The sequence below is a fragment of the Meles meles genome, chromosome 4 (assembly GCF_922984935.1).
Source record: "Meles meles chromosome 4, mMelMel3.1 paternal haplotype, whole genome shotgun sequence".
Taxonomy (NCBI): domain Eukaryota; kingdom Metazoa; phylum Chordata; class Mammalia; order Carnivora; family Mustelidae; genus Meles; species Meles meles.
Window position 1 is genome coordinate 117,405,063 of NC_060069.1, and position 12,421 is coordinate 117,417,483.

The window sequence follows — 12,421 nt, forward strand, 5'->3', positions numbered from 1 at the left end:
GTTCTTCCCCAATTCTTTTTTTTTTATTTGTTTATTTTCAGCGTAACAGCGTTCATTGATTTTGCACTACACCCAGTGCTCCATGCAGTACATGCCCTCCCTATTACCCACTACCTGGTTCCTCAACCTCCCACCCCCCCCGCCCCTTCAAAACCCTCTGGTTGTTTTTCAGGGTCCGTAGTCTCTCATGGTTCATCTCCCCTTCCAGTTTCCCTCAACTCCCTCTCCTCTCCATCTCCCCATGTCCTCCATGTTCTTTGTTATGCCCCACAAATAAGTGAGACCATATGATACTTGACTCTCTCTGCTTGACTTATTTCACTCACATAATCTCTTCCAGTCCTGTCCATGTTGCTACAAAAGTTGGGTATTCATCCTTTCTGATGGAGGCATAATACTCCATTGTGTATTTGTACCACATCTTCCTTATCCATTCATCCGTTGAAGGGCATCTTGGTTCTTCCCCAATTATTATCCTGCTTAACCTGTAAAGTTATCTGAAATTATACTTCCACTGGGAAGCTTTTCTTTCTTCCTCCAGGTCACCATTAACTATATTTTTACATAACGTATTTACACTTCTTTCCTGTTATAGCCTAAATCACACACTAGTTAGCAATGTAAGGGCCTTTCTTTCTCCCCACTAGATGATGAGCTTCTTGTCAGCAACCATATATAAAAAACTAGAAAATTATCCCCATCAGTGTCACATCCTGTGTACATACTCTCCATTGTCTTTTCCAATGCCCTGCATGTTGAAAGTCCTTCATAAAAAACAGAATGGAAATGTTAGCAGTTAATGTAGCAAGATCTAACTCACTTTGTAGTCAGTCTCTCAGAAAGATGCATGACATGATTGGTGACTTAATATGCAGTCAAGACTTTTACAATCAAGACACATATGAGTCACACTTGATATGGTGGTGAATGCATTATAAAATCAGTGAAGTATCATGTAAATCAGGAAAAGAAAGAATCAATTCTATTTGAAGGACCTCGGATTGTCCTCATGGAAGAGATCTGACTTGAGTTCAAGGATGAGTAGTACTGAGATGGAAGAAAAGAGAGGACTTAAGATGAGGGAAACAGTGGTAAGTGAATTAGTTGAAGCAACTGCCCAGAAGGGCCATGAAGGGATGGACATGGCCAAGTCCCCTGATGTAAGAGGAAGAAAGGAAACTGATAGATGAGACACTGACTGTGGAGAATATGGAATATCAAAATAAGAAAAATGAATTTAGTGGTGCCTGGGTGGCTCATTCAGTTAAGCATCAGCCTTCAGCTTGGGTCATGATCCTGCAGTCCTGAGATCAAGCCCAAGATCCACATGTTCAGCTCTCTGCTGAGCAGAGAGTTGGCTACTTTGTGTCTTGTGTAAGCTGGTGCATTATCAGTTTTTATGGTAGTAGGGACCCCCATAACACTAAAACTTTGCAATAGAGTAGAGCAGATGGCAGTAAGGACTTGAAGGATTGAGGAATTGCCCAAAGAAATGTAGAAAATGTATCAATAACACGTAAATAAGGTTGACAAGGAAAGAGATGGAAATGAGTTACATCCATTTGCCACAGTTCGTTGGCTCCTGAGCCATGAGGATGGGCTCCTGAAAAGTGTGGGCAACAGTGCAAAGGCACACAAATAAGACAGGATTGAACAATGTTATCCATTTTTTGAAGTGGAATGTGGTAACAGTTGTGCAGTTGATTAGGATTAGTATGTAAAACCGCTTGTTCTTCTGGTGGTGATGTGAAAATAGGACATGTCAGGATATCAGCTTGATCACTACCTTCTACGAATGGGTAGTAGGAGAGAAGAATGGGCCCTAATACGGGTGACATAGAGAGGATGGGAACAGGATTGTCAAGGGACTGTAGTTTTGTGATAAGGTGTAATGTGGATTTTTTTGTTGTATATATCTGAGCTGTTTCAATGGCGCAAAAGAGACCAACTGCATAAGCACAATCAGAAATGATGTAAGTGCAAATGATATAAGGGTTAACAGAGTAGTAAGAACGAATATTTCTGTTTGTTGCCCTGATGTATACTTGCTTTGAATTGAGAGGTTTAAGCCAGGTCCATGTATACTTCGTTTTCCAGTTAAGGAGATGTCAATATAACACATGGGAGCACCTACAACTGGACTAGTTTCACAGATAGTAGAAATTACACATGATTACTTTTTAGGAAATCCCATAATTTACCCACAGGGCAATGGTTTCCAATGGTTCTAGAATATCCTGCTAAAGCATTAAGGAGGCGATAATTCAAGGGAAATAGGGAAGAAACATGCCTTATAGAAATAGGAAGAATTATAACATGTGGATTGTATCTCAATAGGTGAAGACATCTGGTTTGGCAAAGGATAATGAGGTCTGCACGAAGGTCAACATATGCAGTGAAATCCTTAGGAGCTCGGTGATTCAAGTAGATGCATTCTAAAGGACAGTCTTGTTGAGCTATCACCCCGTTAGGTGAATGGGAAGTAGGGAATAGAAATAACAGTAATGGTAACACAGGATCATATGGACACAAGGACACTTGATGAAGGCATTCCTCAAGAACTGAAGTTCCTGTTCAGTCTGTGGTATTAAGCTTTGAAGACTGTCAAGGTTAGGGTCTCCCTCAAGAGTGGCAAATAGATTTGTAAGTTGATGTGTTTGAGTACCCAACACTGGGCAAAGCCAATTAATATCTCCTAATAACTTTTGAAAATCATTTAGAGTACTTAAAGTATCTCAACGAATGGAAAACTGAGGACTAACGGTGGTACAGTCTATAATAAGTTCCAAATAGAAGAAGGGTAGAGTAAATTGTACCTTTTCAGGAACTATTATAAGACTGTCCTGTTGTAGGTATTATTGTGTATTTGGAAACAGTTGATGTAAGACCTCTGGGGTTTGAGCTGCTAGTAAGATATCATCCATTTAATGGATAATATGACATGTGGGATATAATTGTCAAGTGGGATCAAGAATCTTTCCAACAAAATACTGGCACATCATAGGAGAGTTAGTCGTGACTTGAGGGAGAACTTTCCAATGAAATCTTTGTAAAGGTTCTTGTTGATTTACTGTTGGAATTGAAAACACAAAATGCTGTTTGTCTGAGGGGTGGATAGGAATAGTGTAAAAGCAGTCCTGTAAATCCAAAACTACTAAAGGCCTTTTAGTAGGTATACAAGAGAGAACAGGAAGTCCTCGTTTTAATGAACCCATAGTTACCGTGGCAGCATTAATATTACAGAGATCTATTATAATCTCCATGTGCCTGACCTTTTCTTTACCACAAAAAATGGAGAATTCCAAGGAGAAAACGAAGGTTCAATATGTCCATTTTCCAATTGTTCTTGAATTAAAACTTTTAGAGCCTTCAGTTTTTCTAATGTGAGGGCCAACTGGGGGTGTCCAAATAGGCTCGTTACTTTTCCAGGTGATTGGAATTGGTGAAAGGGCTTTATCAACCCCAATAGCCCCTATATAAAACCCAGCCCAGTGCGGGTATCATTAGGGTTAAGATCTATAGGTGCAGGCACTCCTTGTAAGTTTTTACCTAAGCCTCTCCTAGGAATATACCCCACATTTTTCATCATGTTGTTTACAAGTGAGGATGTAGGTATGTGAATTTCAGCATCCCATTGTTGTAATAAATCTTGTCCCTAGAGATTAATAGGTGTGGAGGCAATGTAAGGTTGAATATGACCTAGTAATCCCTCTGGGCCCTTACAGGGCAGAGGTTGGCTGCGTTGTCTCAATTGCTGAGCAATTACATAGCCAAGACCCTCAAAGGTGTAATCAGCAGGCATTGTAGGCCATTGGTGTGGCCAACATTGACAAGAAAAGATAGAGATATCTGCTCCAGAATCTGAAAGCCCTTCAAATATTCATTCCTTAATAGAAAGCTTCATTTGGGGTTGGCTTCCTTCAAACAGTTTCTTAGAAAAGGAATCTTTTTATTAGTACTGCCGAATCCTCCTTTCCTAAAATTTGAAGATTGAGTAGGCATAATATAGGGAAGTAGCAAAAGTTGGGCAGCTCATTCACCTGCTGAAAAGGTCCAAGGAACAGTGACAGAAACCATAATTTGAATCTCACCATAATAATCAAGAGTCTATAACTCCAGTAAGTACTGTAACTCCTTTCATAGTTAAACTACTCCATTCAAGCAGGAGACCAACCGTATTTGGGGGTATTGGTCTGTATAGGTTTGTTGACAATTTATAAGGACACTGAGATGGATGTATAAAGCAAGTCTTAGAGAGAGGGATATCAAGAGCAGCACTCCTTGTCCCTGAGTAGCAGGGACTAAGTCCATTACTGAGAGTCACTGTTGGGTACAAATAGAATAGGATATTTCCATGACCCCATATTTATTGGGGCCTGGGGTTGGCCCCTTAGGGAATTTCCCTGATGAGTGTTCCCCAAAGGATTTCCATCTTTCTCGTTTTTAGACTTACATTCCTTGGCCCAGTGTTTGCCTCATCGAGAGCAGGGACAAACATTAGGGGGTTGAATCTTGGATTTATTCAGGTGATTGGTGGGAAAGAAGGCAACCAGACAGGGAAGGAGACGGCATTATTTTTTATGTGTCCTGTTTGTCCACGATTAAAACATTTTGCCTGCAATTGTTTTTGAACAGCCACGGTTTCTAACGCTGTTACTCGGGCCTGAGTTTTAAAGGGTCCTACATTACGAGAAGCTTTTAAATAATCCATGACATCACCAGATTCTCTAAGAGGTCGAATCAGGGCCTGGCAATCTTCATTAGCATTATCATATGCAAGTTGTCTTAAGAGTATTTCCTGAATTTGTTCTCCTCTTATCTGTTTTTCCAATGATTCTTTTAACCTGCAGATAAAATCAATGTATGGCTCTTTAGACCCTTGTATTTTTGTATACTTGGCAGTATAATCGGTGACTGAATTAATTTTTTGCCAGGTTTGTAAGACCACATCACATACGTGGGGAAGGGCTGCAGGAGGGATGTTATGAGTTTGATGATTAGAAGTCATCCAAACTCCTGTTCCCATGAGTATATCATAAGTAACAGCAGCTACATTCCCTCTCTGTCCTAAACTCCTGACCTTTTCATGTGCTTCCTCAGAAAGCCACACCTTCCATTGTAGAAATTCAGAAGAGGTTAATAGCATTTTAGCTATGAGTTGAAAATCATAGGGAATCCAGCGGGCATTATTGCTCCAACTGGATAAATATTTGTAACAATAAGAAGTAGACCCCTACATGGAACATACCTCTTCAATTCTCTTACAGTCTCCATCAGCATCCTGTCGTAAGTGTTTGGCTCGTTAGCATGAAAAGTTCCTTGTCCTCATCCCCGTAGGAAATCGGAGGTGCGGTAGCCAAAGGAGAAACATGGCATTTGTCCTTTGTGCCAAAAAGTAATTTTTTACTTTTGGTTTGAATTTGTTGGGTCGTTTCATCATCTAACTCATAGGTATGCAGAGAGGCGCTGTTTCAGCCTTAAGATCCTCTTCGTTATGTTCCCCTCTAAGAATTACACCAACGTCCATGTAACCCAAAACTCCACAGGAATTTTTGCACATTGTCTATAGGCCTTTTCCATATTATGGCATGTGCGCTACCAAATTGTCTTTTCCAAGGTTTTTTCATCGGAAAACTAAGGATTATATTCACTAATAACACCCAGACAAGTTCTTAATTGACATCTGGATACTCAAGCACCTCCCGAGGTAAAAGGTGTTGTACTAATGCTAGAAAAGGTTCGGCGCAACTTTGATTCTGCTCCATCGTTCTCACTTACATCCTTCTGTGAGGATTTCTGGATCCCTGTGTGACTCTTCCTTGATTTCAGTTCCCTGTTCAGGTGCCACTTGGCACCTTCACGAGGTGGGAATTCTGGTGATCAGAGCCTGTGTGATAGGGGAACTACCAACTGATCATCGGTAGAGGTCTTTATTTCTTACAATCACTTCTTTTATACCTTCCCTAAGATCCCATTAGAAACAAGATATAGATTTCTGTGCAGGGTGTGGGCTACATGTAGGATGTGATTTAGGTGTAGGCAATCAAGTGATACAAGTGAACAACAATGATTATCTCTTAGCTTTAAATGACAATATCTCTTAGCTTTAAATGACCAGAGAATGTTAAGGATTCTCCACACTTATCAGATCTATCTAAACGAGGACAAGAAAACACTCCAGGGATCCTCCCATGTTTATTCCTGGTGTGGGCCGAGGATGACGCTTGCCCTCCGTTTCCTGGAGTTTTCTCACAGGATTAGACAGGACCCCAGTCACATTGCAGAGGATCCGGGTTGTGTTCCCACACAGGGGGAAAACAGGGTAAGAAATGTAAAGGAATTGGTGTGAACTGAAAAGAACATAGATTGACTCAGTAAATCATATGTATGGCTAGAGGGTAACTGCAAAGTTCCCATGAAGATTTTGCAATACATGGGAGCAACTTCAGCTCAGGGTGAAGGAGTTGATGAGACTAGCTAACACTACCACAACTTTAGTTCTCCTCTCTAAATGCTAATCATTATTCATAAACCCTATTATTCTCTCAGGTAACTGTCCAAACCGACCTGAGAGTCCCTTCAGCTCATTTAACATTTTATGCACAGGTAAAGAACAGAATTCTAGAAATGATGTCAGTTATATAAGAATCAGCAATATGATCATCAAATGACTTAGTGACTTTAGCAAACATCATTTACTTTAACCTCATTGCCTCACAGGTCATTTTAATTTATGTTACAGAATTACTATGTTTTGGGAACTGAATCTCCCCATAGAAATACACTGATGTCATCATAGGCAAGTCCCATAAGCATTTGATGGAAAGTTTAATTTTGCATTGAAAGAAACATAATTATTGACACTGACTCATTAGTAGTCTCCAAGACTTTCATTCTTTTAATCCCCAAAGTTTCTGAGACAAAAACTTATATCCTGAAATTATATGAGACTTCACACCACACAGACACACACGAATATGATGTTATAAAACTCTTCTCAAAGCATTCAGGTAAAGGAAGTATTCAGATTTATCTTTACCTTACTATTAGTGTCCAGAAGTATTGTTTTATCTGAATTAGTTAGCATTTTTAAATTGTTCTCAGATTTCACCTTCTCACCTTTGTAGGTCTTCCCACAGCTGAAGGCTCTGGCAAATTATCATGAGATTTAAATTCAGTTCATGCCAACATTCTGATTGTGAGGTAGATCTTCAAAACATCCTGGTAAGAATACAGCTTAATTCTGTTACATAATTCAGGCAAGTACATTGAAAGTTATTTCTAACATAGCTGAATAATTAAGTGGCTTATCTTTAGTAAATTAAAACAATAAAATAAAACATTCAGGGGCGCCTGGGTGGCTCAGTGGATTAAGCCGCTGCCTTCGGCTCAGGTCATGATCTCAGGGTCCTGGGATCGAGCCCCGCATCGGGCTCTCTGCTCCACAGGGAGCCTGCTTCCTCCTCTCTCTCTGCCTGCCTCTCTGCCTGCTTGTGATCTCTTCTCCGTCAAATAAATAAATAAAATCTTAAAAAAAAATAAATAAAATAAAATAAAATAAAACATTCAGCCTGTGCTTTTATTTTGATGTTTTGAGTATGGAAAAATAAACCCATTTTGACCAGAGAATTTACATAATTAGACACATTGGTCAAAATATCCTAATGGATCCCTAAGTAATAATAGAAAAGAGCTTTTGAGGTAAAACAACATTTGTTCTCAAAAATCATATTTAGTTTAAGATTTTTAAAAAATTTATTCATTTAAGAGAGAGAAACAGAGAGACAGAGAGAGCTCAAGCAGAGGGAGAGGCAGAGGGAGAGGAACAAGGAGAATTCCCATGAGCTGAGAACCAGACATGGGGCTCAGTCCCAAGACCTGGAGAAGCATGACCTGAACCAAAGGAAGATGCTTAAATATCTTAGCCATCCAGGCAACCCATCTCAAAAATCATATCAAGATTTAAGATTTTTCTCTTTCTCTAAGTGTTATGAAACTGAAATATACAGGCAAGCTTATTTTTATTAGCTTTCAAACTACTGTGATATACTTCAGAAAATATTACATAAGTTTCTTAGGAAGCATGAAAATAGTAGCTGGGTCACTTCCAATATGAGAATGATGCATAAGGTTTTTCATGATAAGTTTCCAAGAATTTCCTTTGTAGCCTGTTCTTTAAAACTAGCAGTCTCAATTTGTGGAGACCAAAGAGATCACTAAGGATCAGTGATAGTATACTGACAACAAGTTCACCTATCTCAGCTCTTTGAAGCTAGGACTGGAATCAATACATTTTTCCCCCCTCGATAGCATTAAATACCTCTTAGAAGAAGTAAAAGTCATAGCTGAACACAAATGTCTACAATTCTAATAAAGAAATTGTACATGCATATTTTAAAAAAGCCATGTGTATTATACATAACTCTAGATCGTGTTTGGTATATAGGGTATGCTTGAGAATGCAAGCAGTGAAAATCACTGTGGTCTAGAGCATTTAGTTAAGGCTTTCTTAAGTAGCATAATATGTAAATTATGCTTTACATAAGGATAGAAAGGATTTAGATATTGGGGGAAAATCAGCAGGAATGATGGCACGGACAAAATCAGTTTTTATGGAGTTCGATCGGTAGCGGGAGCGGAGAACGGACCCCAGAGAGCCCTGAGCAGCCGCACCGCCGCCGCCGGCCTAGTTACCATCACACCCTGGGAGGAGCCGCAGCTGCCGCAGCCGGCCCCAGTCACCATCACCGCAACCATGAGCAGTGAGACCTAGACCCAGCAGCCGCCTGCCGCCCCCCTAGCCGCCCCCACCCTCAGCGCTGCAGACACCAAGCCCAGCACCACTGGCAGCGGCGCAGGTAGCCGCGGCCCGGGCGGCCTCACATGGGCGGTGCCTGGCCTGCTGGTGGGGACAAGAAGGTCATCGCAAGGAAGGTTTTGGGAACAGCAAAATGGTTCAATGTAAGAACCGGATATGACTTCATCAAGGAAGATGTATTTGTACACCAGAGCCATAAAGAAGAATAACCCCAGGAAGTACCTTCGCAGTGTAGGAGATGGAGAGACTGTGGAGTTTGATGTTGTTGAAGGAGAAAAGGGTGCGGAGGCAGCAAATGTGACAGGCCCTGGTGGAGTTCCAGTGCAAGGCAGTAAATATGCAGCAGACCGTAACCATTATAGATGCTATCCACGTCGCGGGGGTCCTCCACGCAATTACCAGCAAAATTACCAGAATAGTGAGAGTGGGGAAAAGAACGAGGGATCGGAAAATGCTCCCCAAGGCCAGGCCCAACAGCGCCGGCCCTACCGCAGGCGACGGTTCCCACCTTACTACATGCAGAGACCCTATGGGCGTCCACCACAGTATTCCAGTCCTCCTGCGCAGGGAGAAGTGATGGAAGGTGCTGACAACCAGGGTGCAGGAGAACAAGGTAGACCAGTGAGACAGTGTCGGGGTTATAGACCACGATTCCGCAGGGGTCCTCCTTGCCAAAGACAACCTAGGGAGGATGGCAACGAGGAAGATAAGGAAAATCAAGGAGATGAGACCCAGGGTCAGCAGCCACCTCAACGTCGGTACCCGCCGCAACTTCAATTACCAACACAGACACCCAGAAAACCCTAAACCACAAGATGGCAAAGAGACAAAAGCAGCCCATCCACCAGCTGAGAATTCATCCACTCCCGAGGCTGAGCAGGGCGGGGCTGAGTAAATGCCGGTTTACCATCTCTACCATCATCCGGTTTAATCATCCAACACTGAAGATGAAATTCCAGCAGTAAGAAATGAACAAAAGATTGGAGCTGAAGACCTTAAGTGCTTGCTTTTTGCCCATTGACTAGGTAAATAGAACTATCTGCATTATCTATGCAGCATGGGGTTTTTATTATTTTTACCTAAACACGTCTCTTTTTGGTAATGACAAACATGTTTTTTTTTAAGAAAAAAAAAGCCTGGTTTTTCTCAATACACCTTTAAAGGTTTTTAAATTGTTTCATATCTGGTCAAGTTGAGATTTTTAAGAACCTCATTTTTATTTTGTAATAAAAGGTTACAACCTGATTTTTTCAAAAAGATCAACAAACGGCAAGCACCCGTTAGTAAAGGTCTTAAATAATAATAAAAAAAAATCAGTTTTTATGGAAATGGATCTAATACTGGGAACAGGGATGAGAGAGGTGAAAATACATAGATATTTATTTCCTTGGATATCCCAGGTAATTTTCTCTAAAGATGAAACTCCTATCGTAATCCTTTGTGATCTTCATAGAATTCCTGAGATATAAATTTAACATATCTGTTGTATGCTCTTTTCAAGCATTCATTCCACTGGGGGAGTATATGAAAACTTTTTGCTCAGTTAAAAAAATGTGTATACATGAAGATTGACAGTAAATTTATTTTGAGGATCATTAAACAAAAACTGACATGATATTGTTAGTCAAAATTGAACCAAATATGGGAATGCTAGATTTGTACACTAATTAATATATGAATTCATAAAGACAAACCTTTTCCTCTGTAAGCATTCTTCTTGGAATTACAAACACATTCATGAGAATGCTGATTTTCAGAGTTGAGCTTATAAAACTAACATTTTTAGGGGAATGACTATCCCTAGAAGTTTGGGTGCCTGAATCCAGAGATACTGAGGGGAGTTTGAAAAAGCTCCACTCTTTGTTGTAAAAAGAAAAAGTTGGAAGGAAATTATACACCCTCTAAATTAGAATCTTATATCTCCAAGATTTCCTGTCTCAAAAGAGAAGGTGGATATGACTGAGGATAACTACTCCTTGACCACTGAATTTATCCTCATAGGATTTACAGATCACCAAGAGTTGAGGAGCCTCCTATCTCACTATCTATGTGATCACTATGGTGGGGAATCTTGGCCTGGTGGCATTGATTTCTATGGAGCATCGTCTTCACACACCAATGTACATCTTTCCAGGCAACCTGGCTCTGATGGATTCCTGTTGCCCCTATGCCATTACCCCCAGAATATTAGAAAACCTCTTTTCAAAGGACAAAACAATTTCCCTTTATGAATGCATGGCAAAATTTTATTTTCTCTGCCTTGCTGAAACTACAGATTGCTTTCTCCTGGCATCAATGGTCTATGATCACTATGTGGCCATATGCATCCCACTGCAGAATCACACCATGATGTCAAAGAATGTATGCATTCAGATGACCACAGGGGTCTACAAAGCTGGAAACCTGCATTCCATAATTCATGTAGGGTTTCTCTTTAGGTTAACTTTCTGTGGGTCAAATCAAATTAATCACTTTTTTTGTGAAGATTTTCCATTATATAGACTTTCCTGTGTTGACCCTTATATCAATGAATTGATGATATTTATCTTTGCAGGTTCAGTTCAACTCTTCACCATCAGTAGTGTCTTAATGTCTTACATCTATGTTCTCTTTACTATATTCAAAAGGAAATCCAAAGAGGGAAGAGGCAAAGCCTTATCTACTTGTGCATCCCACTTTCTCTCTGTCTCAATATTCTATGATTCTCTTCTCATTGTGTACATTTGACCACAGTCAGTGAAAGAGAAGGATGAAGATATATCTGGTGCTGTTTTTTATACTCTAGTGATCCCTTTATTAAACCCTTTTATTTATAGTCTAAGAAAGAAGGAAATAATAAATGCTATGAAAACAATTGTAACAACATTTTTATAACATTTAAAAAATATAAAATCCCCTGTGGAAAATTAATTTAAATTTGGTAAAATGTTTTTCAAGATCATGGAATATTGAGAAAGTAGAAAAGGACCACTTTGTCCATAGAATATTCAATTACTAAAACATGATATTATAGGAGTCAGAAAAATAAGTTCAACAAGGAGAGATCTGCTACAATGAATTGCAAAATCTAAGCTCTAGCTCCCAGCAAGAATTAACTAAATAATTCTTCTTCAGGTCACACACTGTGTCACAAAGAAATTAGGTAAATAATTAGGTAATTGTTTCAATGGGTAATGAATTACAATTTTCAACAAATACAACAAATACTATGAATAGAAGTCAGTTAGATAAAGATCACCTCCATTTAAATTCTGTATACTGGTGATGTAGCACTGTGTAGTTGCCATAAATGGTATTTATGGATTGGATGTCCGTATGGATTTGGCTGTTTTCATATAATTTGATTAAGGTGTCCATCAAAAATGCAGTTTTTTCCTGAATACACTAAATAAACAAAGGTATTTTTCTCTCTGATATTACTCATCTTGTTTGTTACTAGGAATTCCACCAACCTGTACTTATTCCAGTGTAAATTACTGATATATTCACAGCAATAGCAAAAAGTTGGAGTTGCTATAAAGCATAAATGAGGCACAAAATATTGACAATTCTAAATTCCTAAACAAAAATATTTATTGATCATTTATATATGCAAATATGAAA

General features: G+C 39.6%; 2 pseudogenes; both read left to right on the forward strand.

Moving 5' to 3' along the window:
- Positions 1–8,621: 8,621 nt before the first annotated feature.
- On the forward strand, positions 8,622–9,713 carry LOC123940335 (annotated as a pseudogene).
- Positions 9,714–10,773: 1,060 nt separating this feature from the next.
- Positions 10,774–11,692, forward strand: LOC123940558 (annotated as a pseudogene).
- The last annotated feature ends 729 nt before the right edge of the window (positions 11,693–12,421 follow it).